Below are 6,000 nucleotides of genomic sequence, written 5' to 3' on the forward strand. Positions count from 1 at the left end.
TTTTCTTTTCTGACTATTTGATGCAATGATGTACATACACTTTTAATATATTTCAGTTTTTAGCATTTTTGAAAATATTAGGGGATCAGCTGCATCCTTCTAACTTCATTACCTTAGTTAATTACATATAAATCACAAAATTAGGTGTCGTGGAACCAGGTGCCCATTACACACACACACACATACTCACACACACACACACAAACACACACATAAACTGTCTCTGACTCTTTCTTTTTCAATTAAACTTTTCCTAACTCTTTCACTTAAATAATTTAAAATGTGATTTAAACAATAAATGAATGCAACAGGTTAATCAAATCCAGCAAATACTCCTGTGAAATCACATTACATTCTTTTTTTTCCAGCAGTTATACAGAATGAATATCTGATTCATGCAAGCAACTGTGTAGTAACCATATCATATCAACCATATACTTTCAACAACAAACTTCCATAAACTCCCCTGTTAATTAAAATCATGACTTTGGCACCAAAAGATAAAACACAAGCTTGAATTACAAACACACACACACACACACACACATACACATACACACAATGCTACATCTTTCAGTTCAGTCCAGTTTGACATATTCTTTTAAAGTATCTCCTGCCTATAACTGTGTTATGTGTTTAATAGTGGTGTGATTTACCTCAAAGTTAAAAGGTGTACTTCTTTAGTCCCACTGAAATGCTGCATTCATAATGGAAGTGTCACACACGATCTTGCAGGTGTTTCTTCCAAAAGCAAAGCTCTTGCCTAACTCAGTTTCAGTCTTACCCAAGTTCTCCTTTCACTTCAGAAAAATCTGGCTAATTATGAAACACTGGGTGATGGTGACATTAACTGGCTGTACAAATTATGGACAAAACCTTGTAGGAGGTTGCAGATTCATTTCTGCAAAAAACCTGTTGTTTTTCACACACATCGATATAGTTACAGAATGTAGAGTAGCAGTGCTCCATTATCTTTTTCCCCCATCTTGAATGTGCAGAGATGAGATGAAAGTGGAACAAAAAGCCTTCTCAGACATGCTTACTGTATTTTTGCTGAGCCCGCTAACCAATAAACAGCTGTAACCACACACCCTAGATTGTGAAATGTAAGGGCAGATAAGACCGGTATAGCAAACTGATCACCAAATTTGCTTTCCACAGTGGCTATTCAGTTATTCTGGTTGTAAATGCATGCCTTTTATAAAGCATAGACAATTTATCTTGCATGCAAAGACATACAAATGCACACATACATGCACACATACTTTTTTTTTTAAGCAACGGTTTCCCTGGCTTATAGCTGTGTTGCTCCCCCTACCTGCAGAAGTTGAAGCTCTGTCAAGGTGATCACTTTGACCACACAACAACGACTCATGGCTCCCTGGACTGAAAGTGTCTCTCACCACAGGAGCTGCAAATTCTTATAGAATAACTAGAACTGTCACAGCTACAGCTGCGCCTCTCACCGTAGCAGCCAGAGACAGGGGTAAAAGAAGAGGAAGAAGAAGAGAGGTACTGCAGGCTCTTTCCTGAACTTTGCAGAAATATCAGAAAGGAAAGGAAGGCATGACACATCAGCTTATTTGGGACCCGCACGGGCCATTTCCTCTGAGTGTGTTTGTACGTGTGTGTGTTTTTGGTCAGGGAAAGGCCTGACAGAGGCAGAAATACAGATGGCAGTAAGGGGGGTTGGAGATGTAATAATTTGACAGTATATGCGTTCCTGCTTGTGGATCACCACACTTTCCTTCCTGCAGAACATCCAGTCCAACTCAGCACATTCTGCCAGGTTATCTCTGTGACACCCACTTCCCTTGAAGGGCATTTCAGCCATTAGACCAAAGTCACTGCTTCAACTAGGGAGACACACACCAAAATAATGTAATCTGTCGAGTGAGCAAATCTACTAAAACACATGGATGCACACATGCAAAAGTTGTTATCACATTGTCACTGTAGGCCCACAACAAAGGTCTCCCCAGGCCTTCCCAGAAAGTCTCTCAGAGAATTCCTGGATACAGCAAAACTTAAAAGGGGTCACTGAGTCATCTCTAGTTTTCCTGTAGTCGCAGCCTTTTATATAATTAAATCAATCAGAAGTCACTGAATACAGGGAACTGGAGTCCAAACTTGAGGATCCTCTCCAGACATGCAGTAATTGTGTGTCTGATATGATTCTTGTGCAAAAAAACAGTATTACTACTTTAAAATTCATGAAATGGAATCGACTCCTACCTATTAAAATCCATAATAAATACATGCAAATATTTCATTTCAGAAGTTTAACTACTGGACACCAAATGATTCATACGTCACAATTGTGTACATTGAATATTGGACCAGAATTTGGCTTCCAAACTAGTTGTGATGTCACAAATTCTGCTCATAGGCCCACCCCTAAAAATTAGACATTCAGTGAACACAGATTAACTAGACACCTTCAGCAGATGAATGTTAAAACAGCCCTCAGTGTCAAACCTTGCACAGGGAAGCTCAAGCTTTCAACTCTAGAACAAGACGAAAAACACATTTTTGAGTCGAGAGGGACTTTAAAATTAATTTAAAATTAAACCTAGCTGACAATGAAAATATTCTGACACAATCATCATAGTCTTAATGAATTAATTAATCTGTGTTGTTATTAAAGAAAACACAATGCTATGTCATACTGCAAGGCACTGTGTTGGCAAATGACATATGTGCAAGCTTACATTATTGGTAAATTAGTTTGTAATGCAAACACCATATTTCTACTGTTAACCTTGTAAAGCAGAGGTCAGAACTCCTTCCACATAATATTATAAACCTCTGTGTTGTGTTTTGGCATCTGATGAAAAACGCATGGGTCTGTGATTCAAATTGGATTTCCTAGATTTCATTGTCTCACCTGTACCTGAAACAACCCGCCCACACCAACTCAGATCATTTTATTTTTTTTAAATGCATAGCTGTTTTTTTCTCTGAACATCACACTTCTATAGTCACTGCTGATTCAGTGATTGTTGCAAAAATTAAATGACGGGTTTATATTTTTTGATACAATTTAATAAACACATCTCAACTAAATTTGAGGACATTGAATATAATAAAGCAAATCGAATCACAATGATTCAGTTAAATTAAACCCTGCACAGATGTTTTTAAAGAATCAGTTCAACACTGTAATACACAAGAAGCTAATGTCTCCTCTCAGCTGTTAAATTGCAGTTTGTCCCACACGTGTCCATGGTAGATGATTTACATAGAGAATGCCAGACTTGATACTATATGTACACTAATCTCAGAGAAAAGAGGTTCTCATTGTAAATAGACTAACAGCCTTTACAGTCTCAGTCAGCTGGATCCATAAGCATTTTTTTATGCTTCGGTGACTGAACATGCTCAGCTGTACTTTGTTGTGTACTTGTGTGTTTGTGTGCGTCAATTTTATACTCTTACAACTTCATCACCTGTATGTTTGACTATTTTTTGTGCACCAAAAGTGGCACCTATTTAATCCTATTGTTCGCCTCGCACGTAAGCCAAAAAAGTTCATAGCTTCCCGGTTTGTTTCCGCATTGTGCAGTCCACTGAATATGCCCAGTTGTTTTTTCCCCTCTGGCCCCGCCCACTAGTTCATGCTCGGCCCATTGTCTTTACATCGTGATGACATCAGAGATTTTTAAATAGCTATTCTCGGCTCAAGAAAGTTTTTAAAATATAAATCCTGTATGGATCAAACATTCATATAAGAAAGAATCATAATTGACCTTGTCTTTTACAATGGTGGTCTTTGGAGAAAATGCTTTATGTGCATGGTATTTTTTTAATGCATGCAATACCATGAGTGACCACTGGGAAAAATTGGATGCAAGACTCTGCAGCGGCGCCGTATCCAGCTCTAATAATACATCCATGATCAGATCTAGCCAAATTCCTGGCTGGCCATTTTTGGCTCGTCTTGGGGCAAGTCACAAGTGCTCACCTTTGTTAGTCCCCTTGCATGGCATGTTTTAAACATCAGGGACTTCCTGTAAGAGTTGGCCTGCTTCTGAGACAACACTTCAAAGTGCAGCTCCCACATCTGAGGACTGTTTTATCCTGCTAGAAAAGGAATGCATAATGGACAAGGCACCACTGCACTTTTAATGATTCTCATATGAATTAAATATTACAGCCATTTTAACTGGATTACACATGAAAGTGTGTGTGAGAGTGTGTGTGCTTGTTACCTTGATGAAATATTGAATTTATGAAAATGGTTTGCCTCGACAGTGGTGTGAAAATAATTAAAATTCACACTTTAAGTAAAGACAACTTACTGGAAAATTACTTATCAGTACTCTATGGGGTACTGATTGTAAACAAACATGATCTTATTATTTCTACATCTAATATTTCTCACAAAAAACTAATTTGTTGTATACTTGATCTCTAAAAACAAAACACAGCATAATATTTGTAGCTAAAAGAAAAATCTACTTAGTAAGCTAATAGCTGTCTGGTTCATAGTGTATGTCATTTCATAGTCACAAATCAGGTGTAATGAGGAATATAAACACAATAGTGTGTTACTGATTGGAAAAAAGGTAATTTTGTAGGAAGTAGGTGGTCTAGGTAGGTAACTGTGTTAATTTTATTTTAAAAATGAAGTGAAGACAGGTGAAAGTAATTTAAAAAAACTATATATGTGATGTACACACATTCTTTAAATAACATGTTAAAGTACACTTAAAATTGCATTTCTACTTTGTTACTTACTCATTTACCTCCAATTTTACAAATAACAAACATTGCATAAACAGTTTCAGTCAACAGAAAGACTTCAGAAAGATAAGTGAGAGGAAAGGAGAAAAAAGAAGGAGAAAAAAGGAGAGGATGCAGTGCAGCCTGTCCTCTCAGTCAGTGCAGAGGAGATGTAATTAGTCAAAATGGAATAATACAATTTTTGCTGCTAAACCAATTAGAGCACACTATTCTCTGTGAGCAGTGAAAAAGGAGCCTGTTCACAGGAACACCTGAGTTTGTAGACTCTACACATGCATAAATCTGTATGTGCACACATTCTTTCACCACATACAAACACCAACAAAGATTTGCTACTTATATATCCTCTTTGATGCTCTGATGTCAGATTAGCTTTTGCATATGCAGTATATCATCTAAATTAGTGTTTAGTAATTGCACTAGCCATCATCATTTAGTCCACTTGCATGCAATGCTGTAATTCTTGTGAAGACTATTAAAGTCAAAAAGGCTTTATTATTGAAACAATACAAGAATTTCCACTTATATACTATCATATAGTATATAATCTAGTATCTTATTAAAATTTTTGTCAACTCTAAATTTCCAATCCCAATAAACACCTCTCTTTGAAAAAGTCTTACTATACAGTGGCAAAGGAAACATTCAGTACAACGTCACTTCTGTGAAAAACAGCCTTCTCATTCATTTCAATGGGGCCAATTGCCAACACAGCGGGCTAGGTAAAATAATGCAGGGTTGTCATCCATCTAGGTCCTGCATTTGTCAATCACATACATGCAGGCGCAAATTCCTAGTGGATTTATCTGTAACATGAACACTGATATTTACCTGGCAATGGTCTCAAAAGATAAAACAGTTGCTGCTGTGAAACTTTGAGTTGTATAATCCTGTCTTAGTACTACACACCTCTGTGCAGTATATTGGCATCTAAAAAGCCCCTTTAAATTCATTCATCTGTAGCTCCAACTTGACTTCCTGGATTGTATTTCATTGTCTCAGAACACCTTACATTATTTAACACAGGGCTGTTCTCGGTTCGTATACAGCCTAATCAGTGTTGACTGGCCAAGCTGAGACCTGTGATCATTGACCTGCAGAGAAGCTTGTTAGCTAACACCAAGCTAATAAAGTTAACAATAAAAAACAGCATGTTTGATTACATCATTCTTTAGTGTCGACATGACCTTTTGAAGTGATGTATGTAATAAGCCTCTGTGTATGTCAACTTAATGACCCCATCCAGAGATGTTT

This window comes from Scomber japonicus, chromosome 23 (assembly GCF_027409825.1).
Source record: "Scomber japonicus isolate fScoJap1 chromosome 23, fScoJap1.pri, whole genome shotgun sequence".
In the NCBI taxonomy this organism is placed as follows: Eukaryota; Metazoa; Chordata; class Actinopteri; order Scombriformes; family Scombridae; genus Scomber; species Scomber japonicus.